Source organism: Dermacentor silvarum, chromosome 1, assembly GCF_013339745.2.
Source record: "Dermacentor silvarum isolate Dsil-2018 chromosome 1, BIME_Dsil_1.4, whole genome shotgun sequence".
Lineage (NCBI taxonomy): Eukaryota > Metazoa > Arthropoda > Arachnida > Ixodida > Ixodidae > Dermacentor > Dermacentor silvarum.
This window is the reverse complement of record NC_051154.1, coordinates 353,359,222-353,378,154: the sequence shown is the minus strand read 5'-3', so window position 1 is coordinate 353,378,154 and position 18,933 is coordinate 353,359,222.

Here is an 18,933-nt window from a genome sequence, read left to right as displayed (position 1 = left end):
ACAACCCTGTTCTGCAGAGATCGAACGGGACAGATGCGAAAAGAAATAACTTCAGCAACGCCGCACCGGCACTTCACCGGCAGCACTGCCAGAGCAAAGTATGCACGCTTGCCAGTGACCTTCCGCTCCACTTAACCCACACGATCGCGGATGGGTCCGTCGAGGTGGGGTCGTCCTCGCGCTGTGGGCAGCAGAAAAAACAACCCAGCTTTCCAGAAAAAGGACGCGGTATCGCCTCACTTGCGACGTACCGAACCGAAAGAAATAGTGGCCAGGTTTGACAGGCAGCGCCGTGGCGCACAGCTCGGGCGCCTGCCAGCCGTCGCCGGAGCGTGGCACTGCCGCGATCGCGAGCAGCGGCCGCATCTTTTATGCATTCGTTGCGCTACAGATGGCGCTGCTACGAAGGACCCCCACCGTGCATGGCAAGGCTAGGGCGGCATCGGCTGGCACTCCTGGACGGTCGACTCAGTGCGCAGCCGATCGAGCGGCAGCTCCGTGCATCGTCCCCCAGCGGGTCGGCGACTGCGACCCGTTCGGCGAGGAGTGGGCGCCGCCACTCCCCACGCCGCGCGTCCTCTCGCAACCCGTCGTCCCCAGTGGAGCGCGCACGTTTTCACCCCAGCGCCTGCGTTGATGGAGTTGTTGGCGCTTGAACCGAGGGGGCGCGCCTGTGCGCACCGATCGGGTGCTTGCGCAGCCCCTCTGCTACGCACTCGAGAAGGGCGATGTCCCGTACTCAACCTTGTGTGTCCGACGCTTCCGGCGACATGTGCAACGCTTTGTACGCGCCGAGTAATGCTTTGTGGCGAAAAAACGAGCGACCTGTTCAAGCGGTATTATAAGCAAAAATCAGGAAAATGTTAATGCAGATCCCATGCACTATGGGAATCGACATCATGCGGAGCATGTTGCAGGTATCTGTTTATCCAGGCAACCTTGTTTAGGTTTCTTCAAAGGGTTACCGGGTTGCACAACGTGCTCGTGTAAAGCAAGCAATTATATGTGTGTGTGACAGGAGCTATATGTGTGACGACAGAAGCAAGGCGATGGTGACGACGATAATAGGACGGTGGCGGCATGACGACACTTTTCTTTTAAAAACAGTCTTCCTTATCAAGTTACCGCCACTTTTCCGTATCGGATATAGTATTCCTAACTTGTTACCGTGGGCCAATCCCGGAGATAGTACAGTCTAAGAAAGTGGGGCAATATGTGCCCCAGGAACCAGTGGTCGCCGTCATGGTCCGAATGATGGTGACACACTATATATATATAACGAGTGAACACGGGAAACCGAGGGGCTCCATTTAATCATGACCATACAAGGACCAAAGACAATGAACCCAAGGAAAGCATCGAAGAAATTAGCTGTGGTTGAAATTGAAATGTAGAAAATAATAAAGAAAAAGAGAATGCAAGCGGACGTAAATGTAACTTGCCACCGGTGGGAGCCGAACCCACAACATCCGCATTACGCGTGCGTGGCACTACCATTGTGCTACGGCGACGGCTATTAATCTGTCCACTAACTTGGGTATTTTATGTTTGCCCTGGGAGTGTTATAGCCAGCGCCACTCAGAACAGGCCCGGTTAATGTCGCTCGTAGCTTCACTGGCTATAGTGATAGCCTGTCTTGCGATTTCAACTAGTTTTGTCAGCATTCCTGCGCGTGCGGTGAGTGTAATGGTTGTGCGCATGCGTGTTCTGTGCCTATATAGCGGGTGTTTCCTGGAATAAAATTAGTATATATATATATTCAATAAATAAACAAATGAAATTCTCCGACCGCACTATTCCAACAGAGGACCCCTAGCACAGGAGCCCAATGACCTGACCATTCGGCCACGGGCGTGCATGCCTCTGTAGGCTTAATAGAACATCCTTAAGAATTTCTCGCGTGGAAGCCAGCGCGTTGGGTCGCTAGGCGCGTTTTACGTTTTATTGAAATGGCATTATATGAACTTTCCACGCGATTTTTTTTTGCCGTCGTCGATAATTACGCATAAAAATACTGATTTGTTTAGTTTGAAAAAGCTTTCTGAAGAACATTACTTACATTACCTGTAGGAGTTTCCTTTGCATCACAATTTGAACCCCAGGTGGCGGAAAAAAATGTCTAGGCGTGTTCGTGTTCCAATCGCACAGACTGGCGCGCAGAAGCTGGTTAGACAGCTTTGCTCGCTGGAACAAATTGTAACAAAGTCTATGCCGACCATGCCGGCTTGTGCTATCGTTTTGCCACACGTAGTAGCCATGGTAGTACCTGCCAGTGCTGGGTTTCTGCAGCGAAGCAACACGTCCCTCACATCGCGCAGACATGTAGGCGCGTGTTATCAGAACGCCGGCCGAAGAGCTCCAGCGAAACGCTAATCCCACGGAAGCAAGGCGGGCCCGCATACGCCCCAAGACCACTCCGTCCTCTAGACGAGGCCTTCGCAATGTGACAACGCCGACAAGACTCTACATTCAAGCCTAGCTGCAGTCAGCCCTCTCCATTGTACTCCCCTATACATACAGACACGGTCATGGGTGGACTGGCTCTCTCTACCACTCCGTGTGACTAACATTCCGCAGTCGGTGCTGATTCAACATGTTAGCGACGTGTCGGGTGAGGATTGGTAGCCGACCCACCAGAGGTGAACTCTCGTTGGAGTAAAAAGAAAAGTTTTTTTCTCTCTCTCTCCTACTGGATAGAAATAACAGAGCCCTGCCAGCTGCGAAACATCTGACAACGCTGGCGTGATGGAGAGCGCTGCCAGTGGTCTTCCACGCGTCACCCATCGACGGTGTACAAGGTGACACCAACGGGAAATCATCGGCGTTCTGAAGACGCGCTGGCTTGCATGCGGGAAATTCTTAAGGATGTTCGATTCGTCCTTTCGAGGCATGCCTGTGTAGCGTAATGGTTAGGTTAATTAACCGGTAATGATAATTTGTTTATGTCTCTCTCTCGCTCCACACACACACACACACACACATATATATATACTATATATATATATATATATATGGTCGCTGATGTTGCGAACGCTGAAGATCCTCCACTACGACGACCGCGATATGACGCAATTGAGACGCAGAGAAATCAGTGCAGTTCGGTGTCAGTATCTTGCGACGTACCCGTATATATATATATATATATATATATATATATATATATATATGTGTGTGTGTGTGTGTGTGTGTGTGTGTGTGTGTGTGTGTGTGTGTGTGTGTGTGTGTGTGTGTGTGTGTGTGTGTGAACGAGAGGGAAGGGAACCGAGGGGCCCGATTTATTAATGATATCATAAGAAGCCAACAAACACAGCCACCAGGGACAGCATAGGGTAAATTAGTTTACTTACTAATTGAATTAAAGAAATGATAAATTAACGGAAATGAAAGTGGATGAAAAAAAAAACTGGCCGCAGGTCGGGAACGATCCCACGTGTTCGCATTACGCGTGCGATGCTCTTACCATTGAGCTACCGCGGTGCCGTTTTCTCATCCACTTTCCGGAGTAATTATGTTTTATTACTACAACTAACCCTGGGAGCGTTAGCCAGCGTCGCCCCTTACAAACCTTGGCGGCGGATGTGGAATGTCCTTTCTGCCACAGGTGTCACGAGTACGTAATATTCTTGGGTGAAGCCAACTGGTCAATAAACCCACATATGCTACCTGAAAGCGTCAATGTTGCCGGATACGAGACCCTCGCTATGTAATGAACGAGAGGGAAGGGAACCGAGAGACCCGATTTAATAATCATATCATAAGAAGCCAACAAACACAGGCACCAAGGTTTGGGGGTGGTGGCGCTGTCCAAGACTCTCAAGGTTAGTTGTAGTAGTAAATCATTCTTCTTCTTCTTTCTGGGGTTTTACGTGCCAAAACCAGTTCTGATTATGAGGCACGCCGTAGTGGAGGGCTCCGGATTAATTTTGACCACCAGGGGTTCTTTAACGTGCACTACAACGCAAGCACACGGGCGTTTTTGCATTTCGCCTCCATCGAAATGCGGCCGCCGCGGCCGGGATTCGATCCCAGTAGTAAATCATAAATACCCCGGTAAGTGGATGGGAAAACGGAGCCGTGGTAGCTCAATGGTAAGAGCATCGCATGCGTAATGCGAAGATGTGGGATCGTTCCCCACCTGCGGCCAGTTGTTTTTTCATACACTTTCATTTCCATTAATTTATCATTTCTTTACTTCAATTCGTAAGTACAAGTAATTTCCCCTATATTGTCCGTGGTGTCTGTGTTTGTTGGCTTCGTATGATATATAAATATATATTGTAAAGGGTTTATTAGAGTTCGGAGCTGCGCAGCGGCGACAGTCAAAACGAGACACGGCTTTCAAGCACGAGCGCCGTTGCCGAGCAAAAAAGCTGGACCGTGCACTAGCGTCTGGGCCTACCAGAGCCAGACCCACTAGCGTCTCTCTTCGCTACACTATATATATATATATATATATATATATATTGTTAGCCAGCGCTGCTTGAGACGAAGCTGAGGACAGTGCAGAAGACGACGACGCTCTGTGATGTCGCGCGGACTGGTTTTGCCATCTTGTATGCTTTGTATGCCAGTTACCGCATTGTAAATATCCCTGTAGATATATTTTAAACCTCTTTCCCCGTAACAATTTGGTGGAGGTGCGGGGTACTCCAAGAAGCATAACGGATTTACGCACCGGGTGCTCCTTGGCTGCATTGACAATGCGAGCTCAAGGCGAGAATGCTTCGGGCACGTCGCAAACCACGCCCACCGTCATCCTGGCACAACCGCGCGACCCTGGCACCTTTTCCGTCACAGTCAACACCGACGTTGAAGACTGGCTTAAACTCCACGAACGGGTGAGCGCGAGTAATCACCGGGACCAGACCGTGATTCTCACTAACCTTGCGGGAACGGCACGCGTCTGGTTTGAGACCACGAAGAGGAACTCACCAGCTGGGACCTGTGCAAGCAAAAACTCGCTGATTTGTTTGGCAAGCCTGTTGGCCGCCAGCGTGCCACGCAGAAAGACCTTGCGTGCCGAGCTCCGACGTGCACTGAGTCCTGTGTGACATATATCCAGGACGTGCTTGCTCTTTGTCGCAAGGTTGACGAGAAGATGCCGGAAGCGAAAACGTTCGCGCACATCCTCAAAGGAATCACGGACGACGCGTTTCCGCTCCTCATTTTCAAGAACTCAGCGACAGTGCAAGACTTCATTGCTGAATGCCACCGATTCGAAGAAGCAGAAAGCCGTCGCATTGCTCACAACTTTTCTGGCCTTCCCAATACGGCTGCAACATCTACCTGCGAGGACCTCCGTTTCCCACCTGTGCCGCCTGCATCCGACCGTATTGTGCGCATTGTCCGCCAGGAGATTGAAGCTACATCTGCTGTTCCTACATACCCAGGTTCGCGGCCCAGAGGACTCCCACGCAACAATAACCCTAATCCAGACCGTTGTACGGCAAGGGTTGGGCAATGTCAGGCTCCATTCAGTGAGCCCAGCCCGCAGACCCGACTACCGTTCACTCGGTGTACCCGATCTACCACTTGTCCCCTTTATCGAAACCAGGAGGAAGGGCGCACCTCTGATGACAGACCTATTTGCTTCTGCTGTGGACGCGTCGGACATATTTCGCGCCTCTGTCGCATCTCTTGGAACACGCAGTGGCCGCATTGTAAATATCCCTGAAAATATATTTTAAACCTCTTTCCCCGTAACAATATATATTAATGAAAAATCCTTCCGAACCATAACCATGCTGGCCCTACGCGTGGTGCAGGGGTGAACTAATTGAATTTCTAAAATTAAAGTGCGTCAGAAAAATCGTAAAGTACGACTTAAAACACAACCTGCAGACATGATAGCGTCGGGTTGTAATTTGAATATACAAGAAAACATAATTCTGTTAGGTGAAAACTCAAACACAAACCTCTTTTCCAGCGTTTCTACCTTTCATACAGCGGCGCGCCCGCTCAGTTCCTTGCAACAACACCATCCAGTTGGCGCTCGCCTCCGCGGCAGCGGCGCTCGGAGGCGAAGGTGGAAAAGAAGAAATTTTGCAGTGGTTCAACGCGGTTAAACCAAGTTTGTCGAGCGATAGCACGGTTTTGCTTGCTTTGGGAAAGGACACAGACGCTGCTCGGCGCCGTCAGCAACCACCGCATCTACAATTGCACCCTAAGACAACACACAGACGCTGCTCGGCGCGGCAGCAGCAGCGAGCGAATTGACGTTCATGCTGCGTCTGGCTTCAGCGAGAACTAAGCGTCGAAAGCACAGCGCATACGAAGCTACCAGCACTCGGCGCACTTTCTACACATCACAGATCGCTATGAAGATGAGTCCCGCGTGATCGCGCACTTTGTCCACATCGCAGATCACTTTCAAGATATGGTGCTCACGTGGCGTACGCAGCAGCAGCCGGTAGTGGCAAGCTAAATCCCAGTTTGGCCTTGGCTGAGCTTGAAGGTCATATTTACGGAACTAGGCGCTTTCTGAGTTGGTACCTGGAGTAGTAGAGCTATGGCTCTGATAAAGAAAGCTGCAGTTTCCGGGAAGCGTGACAAGCAGTCAGGGATCTTTGAATGCTATCGCGTTCCACTCTTAAAAGCGAAGCTTAAGCGTCCTCCAAATTTTTTCCCGTTGCTCTAAAATTTTCTCATTGACACTTTTCGTTTAATTAAAATCATTGAGAAGTTGATTAATTAATTAAGAATAATTATATAATTAGGCGGAATGAAAAAAAATATTCTGGGTATCTCCACACGACGGCAAGCAACATTACCTTGGTTCTGTCCAGGTGCGTGGCGTTTGCATATTTTTAAATCTTGGTGCATGATAGTTGCGACACCCTGCATACAGACCACTACTTCGTACGCATATGGCCTCAGCACGAAAAGCCATGGTAAAATTAATTTTTAAGAACAAAATGCGAGCATGTGATGTCAAACTGCTCGTTTTCATTAATTTCATCGTGCGAGGCCCATTGCATGGCTCCATGTAATAAAATAAACTTCAGCCATATATATTTCAAGCCTTTACTGCGAACACGTACCAGCAATTAGCTAGGCAACGGCCCGATCGTGTAATAGAGTTTTATACAATAATTACTAGAGGTAACTCTGACGCTAATGTCCACGGGGGCTGCAAGCAGGCTGGATCAGCAAGCCTGGGAATGGTGGTTAGTACATAGATTTGCCCAAACGTCCTTACGGCTTTTTAACGGCTTCGTGACTTTGCAAACTAAGGAATTTCAACAAAGTGCGGCGTAATAAATGATTATAAAAAAACAATAGTAATATTCCCAAATGGTAGCATTCGAATACAGGACATCTTGCACCCGTTGCTGAATCCATTACACCACTGACGCACGCGTCGGCAACTACATTCTGGCGGGCGTTTCGATTTGGCAACCTCGTCAGTCGGAACCGCCACAATTAGTAACGATTATGCGTGGTCGCAGAGCCTTATTGCCTTCTGCATCTAGAAAATATAGATTGCTTTGAAATTTAGGCCAACGAAGGCAGATAAAGCGTCATAAACAAAGCCGCAAGAACGTCGGATGATCCACAAGCACGAAGATCACACAAATCCCCGTACAATACCCATCATTACCATGGTGGCAGAAACTAATTTAATTATGGGGTTTTACGTGCCAAAACCACGATCTGATTATGAGGAACGCCGTAGTGGGGGACTCCGGAAATTTCGACCCCCTGGGGTTCTTTAACGTGGACCTAAATCTAAGTACACGGGTGTTTTCGCATTTCGTCCCCATCGAAATGTGGCCGCCGTGGCCGGGATTCGATCGTGCGACCTTGTGCTCAGCAGCCCAACACCTTAGCCACTGAGCGACCACGGCGAGTGGCAGAAACTACTGCAGCGCCGGAGGTCCCTCTAGTGATTATTGTGGAAAACGCTATGGTTCGTTGTTGGTTCGACACGGGTTCGAACGGAAGCTACGATGAACCGGCATTGCGAAACGGCACACGACCACAGTCAGCCCAGGAGGAGGAGAAACGCGACACAGCGCCACCACAACATCTAAACGTTCAGACGCCACAAAGCTTTCTCGTGCGTCTGAAAGAGGTAACTGGCGTTCCACGACGAACGCACCCCACAATTCGGTTGCGCGAGAGTATACGTGTCCTTTGCTTCATTGGCGGAGAGAGTCCGGCAGCAGACCTCGGAAACGGCCGAAAGAGCCAAAGAAGCTGCATGTTTCTTCATATTGTGGGGTATCCCCTTAGCGTTGTTCAATAGTTTCTTGGAGTTCTTCAGGTGGCACTGGAGTTCTCGCGAAATGTGCAGAACAGCCGAAACATCCCTATCGCTTCGCGGCCTTTTGGGCTAAGATGAAAGTGTGTAAAGGATCCCTCTCAAGGTGAATAAATGAGACCTGTTAGACTCATTGAGAAGTTGGTGGCTCACAAGTGCTGCACGCAGTAATAGAAACGAGTCAGATAGTCCCTGGAATCTATAAGGCGTTTTTCTGTCAAATGCGCAAGAAGTGCCTCATACAACAGCAAGTGGCGTCATGTCTGCTGCCTTTTGGCCTTAGAACACACATTTCCTTCCCTAAAAAATCGCTCTCCGCATTCGGTAGAGCGAGGCCAGCCCATGTTGTGTTTGAGCTCAGGTGCATGTCCCTCACGCCTTCTCTTGATCGACGCTTGCGAACAGGTTGCCAGAGACAGTGACCGCGAATTAGGGACACTGTTCAACGATCAGCCGTTGGACTTTACCGGGGCGTATATGCGATCATCTGTCGTTCAAGTCGGACATGGTAAATTTTTATTTCAAAACATTCTTCTCCGAGTGCAGCTACATTTTCGCAGGTGGGTATCGCGCTTGCGTGACCGATGATGGGGCAGCCTTTCTCGCCGTTTTCGTTAGTCGATCCTCGTGATAGTGCAGTCTAACATGTTGTGCCACATGCGCGACAGGGTATGTGCCCTGGCTGTTAGTTGGCTTTAATGCTTGTATATAGACATTATAGACATTCGGCATTATTATAAATGTAAACAATACAGCGTATAATCTCTACATAACCGCAACCGTTCGCTGCATAACCCTAACCCTTATACATTATTTATACAATCGCTCTCTATAAATTAACGCTTCGCACTGCATAGAAGTGAATTACAGCTGAGCCTGGCAATTTGTTTTTCTTTTTTTGTGTGTGTGGGAGCTGCGTGGGGTAGCCGTCACTCACCGCAGTCTCGGGACAACGAAGTAGCGATAAATGCTGCCGAGATTTTTAACCCTCACCTGGCCGAGGTCATCCAGCGCCCGCGCTTCTGGAGGCGGTATCACAGGTGACTCCATGTAGTTCGTGCCGCTGCGGCGTAGCGGCGAATAGCGCCACTTAGAAGCAGCAGTGTTCAACTGAAGGCAGCGCCGCTGCATGTCCATTTCCTGCTCGCAGCAGCAACATGGTATCCCGATATAGGCGATATGTGCATTCGCACTATAGTAGGCGCAAGTAAATCTGGGGATTCAAGCTCTCCGCAACACCCAAAAGCCTATTGATTTTGGGCTCGCATTCCCAAATCGCCTACGAAGTAAGTGCCGTGCGCAATTCTCCATCGTCGCGGCAGCTGTCTTGTTATCACACCGATTGCTTTCCCGAGTGGTGGACGCCCGAATCTCGACCAATAAGTAACTGCTTTTGCGCAACAGTCCAGACAAGACAAAGGGTTCGGAGGAAGATAAAGACGTGGAAGTAAGCGCCAGTGGTGGAACAAGGAAAGCCTCAGTCGGGAGCCATCGTTTCGACAAGGGAACTTGTCTTCGTCAGAAGTCGAGACAAGTCCACTCGTACAAACGGTGGCTCCATCCTCAAGCTTCCCTTCTTCGGCTGACTATTGAACTTACGTGACAGAAGCTTTGTAAATACGTGCCGTGATCATGAAAGTACCCATAGGCGTTTTCAGGATCGTATTGCGTGAACTATACCCCATTTTAGCGTCGTTTCCGAGTTGTTGACGATATCTTCTACTATGTTACTCTGTCAATCACACATTCGTTCCTTAACGTCTTAGTATTGAAATCTTCGTCCATATTCCAGCTTTTAAGAAGCCTAATTCAAATTTATTGATTATAAGCATGTGAGATATACAGATGGACTACAATTTACAAGAAGAGGTAATTTATTGAACACGTTAGTGGGACCTCTTGTATAAAATAGGCCGGAGAAAAAAAGTAATAAAATACAGAAGTGATTGCCAAAAACGGGGACCGTACACTTGTTGCCTTGGGGTAGTTTGACGAAACATGCCAGAATTTGAATAATTAAAACAAAAAAAGATTTGGTTAATATGCTATGTGTTTCGAGCACATAACGGGCTCTGGCTTACCCGAAAGCCAGGGCCAATTCCGGCCCACCGGCCGTGTAAGCGAGTTTTGTCGCGGGCCCGGACCTTGGCGTAGGAAGTTCAGGATTGGGTCGCACATGGGCTTCAGTCGGGCCCGTAGTAGGCCCGGTTATGGTATTTGTAACTTCGCAAAACCATGGACTGTAAAAATGTCCACCCTTACAAAATTTGGGCTAGCGGCGCCTGTTGGCCTGTGTCAAAGCAGGGACGGCTGGTCATGACAGAGGATTGGTGCACTCCACTGATTATTGTACGTTAGCGACGCCCTTCGGTCTCTGGCAAAACGGCACCGGCGGCTGCCAGCGCGCACCTGCGCCCTACTCCTTCCATCTTCGTGATAATGGGAAACTATGTTCAACGTAGTTGTCAGGTTAGGTTAAGCAAGGGTAGGACCTCGGATTCCTTGAGGGGTCATTCGTGCTCTGATGAGAGACGGACGACCTGACGTTTGAATGCAGGCGGCGCAATGAGTTAGAGCGGCCCTGCCAGACAAGACAAAACGCATTAGCCGGGTGACAAGTGGTGGCGAAGGACGATTTTCATGAGTTGTAAGACAACAGAGTGAGACGACTGAAATGACAATGACTTAGATACGTATTTTCCTTCCCGTGGTGTTGAGATGGGACATCCGCTCGAACAATGAAAGGCTCACAGAAAAAATAAAAGCCCTAGACTGTCTTCAGTTCCTAAAAGTATTCGTATAACAGTTGCAAGTGCAGGGAATTAAATAAATTTTAGTGCCACCGATTGCATTCAAGAGTAAACACGTGCTTAAAACAGAGTTGGTTTATTCTTTAGGCAGCAGTGAATAATTTGCCTCCTTGCATTGCCTTACCTTCATCACATTAATTTAAAAAATTATCAAATCCTAAGCGCTTTTAAGGGCAATAACATATTTAATTACCGTAGCAGGGTCATTCCACGCGAAACGTCCCAGCCCAAAAAGCGACCATCCTTTATTTTCTTGAAAAAAATTGGGCTAGATGGCTATTGTGTGAATAAGGTTTTACCAAAGTATTTTGGTCGAAAAAAAATTTTTTGATCACGTGAGCGCTTTTTGAAGTTTCCGAGAAGAAGCAATAATTGGTTGGAGGTAATTTTTTTTATTCAAGTCTGAAACTAGGTGTAATTACAAATTTTATTTTAGAGCATTCTAGAGGCATCCTTTTTTTCATATAATGTGATAACTGAATGCATTTTAGAATTTATCGTGTTTATTTGGCTCTGTAAAAAAGCAAGAAATGTTACGTTTTCAGAATTTTTTTACATAAACTGCGAAAATTCTTCAAATACAATATTCTTTCTTCCTTTATGCATGTTGCCATTGTGTATGCTAAAAATAATTTAAGATTCTTAAGGCATATATTTTTTTAGAAAAACACCTCCAAAGTTGGCAAAAAATTAATTTTTAGCGAGATTCAGGCCACATTTAATCATTAAGGCCCTCCAGATAAAAATATGTCAGATAGCTCAATATGCGCACCGACCTCTTAGCTTGTGATTTAGAAATTTTTATTCGAGTAAATTTTGTTTGAAGCGAGAAAAATTTTTTGAAGTCAACAGTCAATATCACGTGCCGCCGCTCACCTCGTCGTCCGCTCTTTGTCGGCTGCGCGTCGCCGTCTGCCGATCAGCAGACGGCGGCTAGTATATGGGCTGATCATTTTTAAGATTTATGGAATTTTTAAAAATCGTCTGTAGCAGATATCATAGTTCTAGTCCTTGAGCTGGATTGTTCAGAGGCGGACAATTCTTGCACGAAGAATCAAAACGCATATTGAACTAATGAACAAAGAACTGCTATTTAACTTCCTAAATAATTACAGCGCATATTGCAATTTACGAATTACAGCCGCCGAGTTTGAAAGACGCATCCACTTGAAAATAATTTCTAGGATGACACCAATTTTGAGACGTTATTTCCTAAAGCGTGGGATGAAATAGGTGGGCGTTCCGGTTACTTTTGTGTTTCAATGCATAGATGCGCATTTTGTTAAATAAATCGAAGTTTCGCCTGAAAGTCGAAGCATCGATTGTCATAGCAAATTAGTGGACAGCTATAGGAAGTTAGGAAACTTGCAGGCGCAAGTTCGAATCAGCTAGCGCAAGACAGGAGTAATTGGAGATCGCAGGAAGAGGCCTTCACCCTGCAGTGGACATAAATATAGGCTGATGATGATGATGATGTTAGGCCGTAAGGATACTAGTTTTATCGGCCGTATAAACTTGAACACATACGCATACTAAGTAAATTAACAAGCATGGTGACACGCGTGCACAAGCAGAGATGATTAACCCTTCTCACTCGATGACCGCGGAAACTCACTGTCGAAACGTTGGGGTGAGGCAGCGCGGCAGCAGCACCGAGCGAATTGACCTTACGAAAGTATCCTTACGGCCTAACATCATCATCATCATCATCAGCCTATATTTATGTCCACTGCAGGATGAAGGCCTCTCCCTGTGATCTTCCAATTACTCCTGTCTTGCCCTAGCTGATTCGAACTTGCGCCTGCAAATTTCCTAACTTCCTATAGATGTCCACTAATTTGCTATGACAATCGATGCTTGGACTTTCGGGCGAAACTTCGATTTATTTAACAAAATGCGCATCTATGCATTGAAGCACGAAAGTAACCGGAACGCCCACCTATTTCGTCCCACACTTTAGGAAATAACATCTCAAAATTGGTGTCATCCTAGAAATTATTTTCAAGTGGATGCGTCTTTCAAACTCGGCGGCTGCAATTCGTAAATTGCAATATGCGCTGTAATTATTTAGGAAGTTAAATAGCAGGTCTTTGCTCATTAGTTCAATATGCGTTTCGATTCTTCGTGCAAGAATTGTCCGCCTCTGAACAATCCAGCTCAAGGACTAGAATTATCATATCTGCTACAGACGATTTTTTAAAAATTCCATAAACCTTAAAAATGATCACCCCATATACTAGCCGCCGTCTGCTGATCGGAAGACGGCGACGCGCAGCCGACAACGAGCGGACGACGAGGCGAGCGGCGGCACGTACGCAATGCCTACTGGTGATATTGATTGTTGACTTCAAAAAAATTTTTCTCGCTTCAAACAAAATTTACTCGAATAAAAATTTCTAAATCACAATCTAAGAGGTTGGTGCGCATATTGAGCTATCTGACATATTTTTATCTAGAGGGCCTTAATGGTTAAATGTGGCCTGAATCTCGCAAAAAAAAATCATTTTTTTGCCAACTTTGGAGGTGTTTTTCTAAAAAAATATATGCCTTAAGAATCTCAAATTATTTTTAGCATACACTATGGCAACATGAATAAAGGAAGAAAGAATATTATATATAAAAATTTTGCGCAGTTTATGTAAAAAAATTTCTGAAAACGTAACATTTCTTGCTTTTTTACTGAGCCAAATAAACGCGATAAATTCTAAATTGCATTCAGTTATCACATTATATGAAAAAAGGATGCCTCTAGAATGCTCTAAAATAAAATTTGTAATTACAGCTAGTTTCAGACTTGAATCAAAAAAAGTTACCTCCAACCAACTATTGCTTCTTCTCGGAAACTTCAAAGAGCGCTCACGTTATCAAGAATTTTTTTTCGACCAAAATACTTTTGTAAAACCTTATTCACACAATAGCCATCTAGCCCAATTTTTTTCAAGAAAATCAACGATGGTCGCTTTTTGAGCTGGGACGTTTCGCGTGGAATGACCCAGCAGCAAGTAAATTCTCGAAGATACACTCACAAATCATGTTTCGCCCTAATACCCAGTGCTTATATCTGCGGGTTTCTGTTTAACTGATTCATTTTTTGTTCAAGCGAGTGGAATAATGTGCCGTAGATTAACTCATAATTAGGCCAACATATTTTAATTCATATGTTCAAGTGTCCTTAGTTAAATACTTGAAACCAATGCGGATGCTTCAAAAACTTACAACGTTGGTGAAGGGGATTGGGAACGTAAAGCGGAACGCAGAAAAATTTAATCTCTCAATGCATTTTTAATGAAGTTTTGACACTTTAAACGGTGTGGTCCTCGTGATCATTCCTTGCATTCGTTCTTTCTCGCACTACGTGGGTTCGCTGACGACCATCACCGCAGAAGTATGACATCTGAACTTGTTGGAACGAGAAAAAAAAATACACCCAAAAACTACATTGTCCATGCGGCAAATGCACTATGCTTAGCACCATACATATAACCCAAAATTTAGACAAAGTCGAAATTCACACATACTCTGAAAAACGGATACTTGTATTGCTTACTGCAAAATTGACATTAATATTAAGCCGAACAAAGAAATAAAATTCCTTCCATGTGGCAATATGAGTGTCAGCTGTTTATATGCAATCGAGTTAAAAGAGCTTCTAGTGGCACTGTATTACGGAATTCTGGAAGCCAGTAGACAGAGTATTTGAATTTACATTCCCGCCAATTTTACTCGCTCGAATAGCATTGCACGTCGCAATGGTTTTTCGCCATTCAAGAGTGAAATGAAATAGTTAGCCGTGTGTACAAAAGTTGTCACCTATTCCTTCGCGATATATTGCCGTACAACTATTTGGTAAACGTAGTAGGGGCGTTCATATCACACAGTATCGCAGAATGGGTACATTGAACAGAGGACGTAACGTTTCTCTTTCTTTTCTGCTTGCTGTCGCCGCTCTTCAGCAACAACTCAAGTGGAACAGCTGACACATCTAATCTGTCTCTAGAATAAAATCTCTGCGCGGCTGATATCTTCATAATAACCGAGAAGTAGACCGTGCTTCGTTGGCGCAAGAGTAACGTGCGGGACCCGGCCAGGGCGGGCAGTATCGGGTCGAGTCGGGCCGGGAACGGACGAGCTTTGTAACAACCGGGCAGGGGCTTGAACGGGCCTGCGCATGGCACTGTCGGGTTTGGTCCGGGCCCGGCCCGGGCCAGGATGGGGCGAGGAAAAAAAGTCTTTGCAGCGATCTAGTATGTGTAGGATTAGTGAAAGTAAAAAATAATAGACGTACACCTTAATTTGATTGATAGTCGATAGTTTTTAGTCGGCCTGTGCATGACCATTGCGTCCCTCTTCCTCTGAATGATTTAAACAAGAAACTCAGTTGTGCATGTGCGTTTCTAATTTAAAGGTAAAGTGTACTTGGTAACACGTGCGGTTCAAGCTTTGCAGTAGGTATTACAATATTACTAGGTATCAGTGTTCATATGCCTAACGAAATAAGACAAACAAGAAGAGACTGTCATATCCGCATTGAAAAAAATTAAATAAAAAGAACTGTCAGCCCTTCCACTGGGGTGGAGATGGAAGACCAGCGAAGCTGTACTATGGTGGGAATTATGTATTTCCAATTATGACTATTAAGATGTGATGGTGTAATTGGTTATTTGAACTATTAAAGAATGAGAAATATAGATGATCCGGTGGTTTTCCTTTATTTAGTGACCACAGGGACCTTATGGTCGCTACGGTACACCACCATAGGGTGTACGGCAAAGGTTGGCACGTTCTTCATAAACACGTCACCAACGCAGCGCGTGTTCGGTGCGAACGCGGGCAAAACGCTGGCGTGAGCCAGTGAAAGCGCGCGTCCCTCGCGCGCTTTCACTCGCGCATACAGCATACGGCCAATGATGACAGTTTTTTTTCTACATCCAGGTGCGACCATCGAAGACTGAGCCCATAACAGCTTCGCTGTAATAAACTAAGATCCGCCTCCGTGCCTAAATGATTTCTCGTGCTGCAGACCATCTTATCTCTATTGATTCTCCTCCTTCCCTAAGCATATTTTTTTTACATCTTTCGTTGAGTGCTCCCGCTTCGCTTCACCCGTTCCTTTTAACGTTTCACAGAAGAACATCTCATCTGCGTGCAAAATATCTGAAAGTTATTAATTTCTGAAGCATTCCATCGAAATATTGACGATTTTGTCGAGCAACGAAAACCTTAGTGCCGAATTTTGTCAAAACCCCATTGTCCCCACGAAATTTCTTGTTTCCCCTGGGCAGCTGCGAAATTGGGTGCTCGCTTTATACATAAGGCAATAATTTTGCATATATTCTGGAACTGAAGCGAGTTAAAGTTAAACCGAGTTAAATACCTCATTTTCCGCGAATATATAACAGTGATGTCGATCGTAACCTCAAACATGGCGATGAAAATGCGAGATCTTGCCTGTACGAAACAACAAAAACAAAAAAAAAGCATTAAACAATTGACTGATTTCAATGAACGCAGAAGCAGTGCGTGACGAACTTTGGAGGCAGATACAGACATTTGCGATGTGTCTGCAAAACGTAGACATTAAACCGCTTTAATAAGAGCGACTGCATGAAACTAGACATTGAGGAGCATTGAACAAAGAGTGAGGTCGTGAAGGAGGAAGGAGGCAATATCCGCTTTCACCGATATACACCGATTCGCAATCGGCGCATATTGGTGAAAGCGGAAATTTCTGCAGGCGTCTCAAGCACCACAAGAATAATGGCGCCAATGACCACACAGTGACAAATGCCCTCGCAGAGCATACCGAGAAGACGGGTCACGAGATAAGCTGGGACAACGCGCGTATCTTGGCCACAGTGAACTTGACAACAAGGCTCAGTCTCGAATCACTAATAATTCAAACGACAAATAACACAATCAATAGATAATCGGGCACTTTAAATCACGTGTACTCGCGAACTTTCCGTCATGCGCTCAACGCTACTCAAGAACCTTCTGCTTAGCCGACATTCCATTGTGAACAAGGGATCTATACGGATCCCGACACGTCAGTTTATTTTTATTTTGACCTTGGTCAGTGACCTGCTTCATTTTTAACACTGCAGCTATACCAGGCGCTCTTTGTGGGCTATCTACGCTACAGAATGCCTGAGCTTTCGAATATGACTTTAACTTGTCGTCGTACGTTGGAAGAGCATTCAGGCACAAGTACTGCGAACATGCATATAACCTGCCGCTGTGTACATAACCCTCGGGCACCCCCATATAGGGATCACGGATTTCTCCAATTGGCGTTTACGTGTCGTGTGAACCTATTCGAGTTCACCTTGGACTACTGGCTATAGACACGCACACCAAGCCTTGTCTTTCCTTCTAGCAAACGGCCCCGGCTGCACCTACTCAGGATTTCTCATTAATCGCAGACATATTATTCCCTCAGGCTTTGCACCTACCGTCATCCCTGAAGTACCCTAGGGACACTTTATAGACCAATTGTGATCCTTCGAATACCTGGGATTTCGAAGAAGTCGCGTGTTCCTTCTGCTTCCCTCAAGCAACTCACCTTGGTGCATCTGGCAGCGCCATACGATGGATCTGTGCAGCTATACAATGACTGGTCCGTGACTTTTATATTTTTTTATATTTTTTTTATTTTATTCGGGCAAAACAGGTACAAGGTTTGCCCGCGAGGTAAGGCAAAAGGAGGGCTTAAATTTCCTGACTAGGCCTTACCTCGCTGGGGCAGCAGAGATAGCGGAATTTGCAAGTTACAAAAGCAGTTTGTAAAACAGACATTTCATAACTACATACAAAACAATCTTTGAAGCACACTGCAGAACACCATTTGCTAGTAAAATAACATACAAACGAGTCAATACATGACTAACATAAAAGTAACATTTAAAGAATTTAATTATTACATCACTAATGCAACAACCAAGCACCTTTAACACTGAAGAATTCACTGTTGCTTTAACATTTGTACAGCATATCTAGATCAGAAGAGAGAAACATGTTCACTATGAAGTGTTTAAATTGGCGAAGAGTTCTACAATCTCTAGCGACATCAACAATGTTCATGCGCTTCGACTGCGGCCTTTGTGATCTCTCAGCTGAGCAATTCCAGGCAATGCAAATTGTACTACAAGTCGTCTTCAACAGCTACCCAACTTGTTGCGATGCAGGAACCTGTCCAGTTTGCCTGCTATCTGACAGCACGTAAATTTGCAATAATTTCTACTGAAAACTATTATTTATTTCTATATTGAGAAGAGGTCAATTTTATGTGTTAGACCTAGACGTCGTACACGTATTCGATCTTGCGCAGAGGATTGGTCACTGAATTACCTTCCAATGGGTACCTGGACACTGAGCTTTGCCAGAAACGAGCTAGCTGATGCGGAAGCAAGAACGGCTGTCTTTAAAGCCGTCGACGTAAAGATACCGCACTCGCGAAACAATGTCAACTGTTTGTTGACTTCGCCTTTGCGAGATTGCTCATTAGCTTAGTGGGTTCAACCAGTCAAGCGAAGCCAAGCAAGTATGCTTTACCGGATTCCCCTGGGCGTCGCTGTCCCTCCATAACACGCCCATCTTATCGGTCGTGCCGATAGCCTGAACTATGAACGCTGTCAAATGTCTGAGACTTTATACCATCTGTTTTGCCACTGCCCTCTTTACGCGTCACAGCGGAAGACGCTGGCTTTTACGCTGGTATTCAGTGTAATGCAAACATTGTCTAAAAGTAATTTTTTGTCCGCAATATGTGACCACATTGTAGCAACAACAGCTACAGGGGCTGTTAAGGATTATTTGAAGGGTACTGCACTAGACTCGAGACTTTAAGGAAACCACTGTGTT